The following is a 453-nucleotide window of genomic DNA, read 5'->3' as shown; positions in this document are numbered from 1 at the left end:
GGAAATATATCAACTTTAAATTGTATTAACACTTAAAGCCTGCCTTCACTCCTAAAGAATAACTGAGCATAAAATTTAACTTGAATATTGATACATACTACAGCACTGCAATGTGTTTTGTAGGTCAGCCTAGCAGCTAAAGACAACAACGATGCAGAATGCTGTAACAGAACTTTCCATACTTGAACTACTTTCTTTGGACCAGCCAAAATTATGACTCCCCGTGCAAGATATCCCCGTTAAGTCGGCAATCAGTATATGCCACACACGCAGTTTAACTGTAAAGAAAACGGGATCGGTGTCGTAGTGCATCGCAACTCGACATGTGCCGCACAACAGGCCACGTCCGACACTGCGCTGTCTTCAAGCGGCACCCCCAGCCTCCTTACCCAACACAAGCGAGCCCTCCGAATTAAATGATTTTTAACGCGCATCCGGCTTTTCTGGTCGACG

The 453-nt window shown here is 44.6% G+C and overlaps 1 protein-coding gene across 1 annotated transcript in view; it reads right to left on the bottom strand.

The window, feature by feature from the left end:
- SCML2 (sex comb on midleg-like 2 (Drosophila)) overlaps positions 1-453 on the bottom strand; it is a 74,902-nt gene extending 74,449 nt beyond the window's left edge. Inside the window, 1 exon segment of the mRNA XM_017728391.1 lies at positions 390-453. The gene's annotated coding sequence lies outside the window, so the exon portion shown is untranslated.

The sequence above is a fragment of the Corvus brachyrhynchos genome, unplaced genomic scaffold (assembly GCF_000691975.1).
Source record: "Corvus brachyrhynchos isolate BGI_N302 unplaced genomic scaffold, ASM69197v1 scaffold11, whole genome shotgun sequence".
Classification (NCBI taxonomy): Eukaryota; Metazoa; Chordata; class Aves; order Passeriformes; family Corvidae; genus Corvus; species Corvus brachyrhynchos.
The sequence above is the reverse complement of the archived record's forward strand: the minus strand, read 5'-3'. Positions and strand labels throughout refer to the sequence as shown.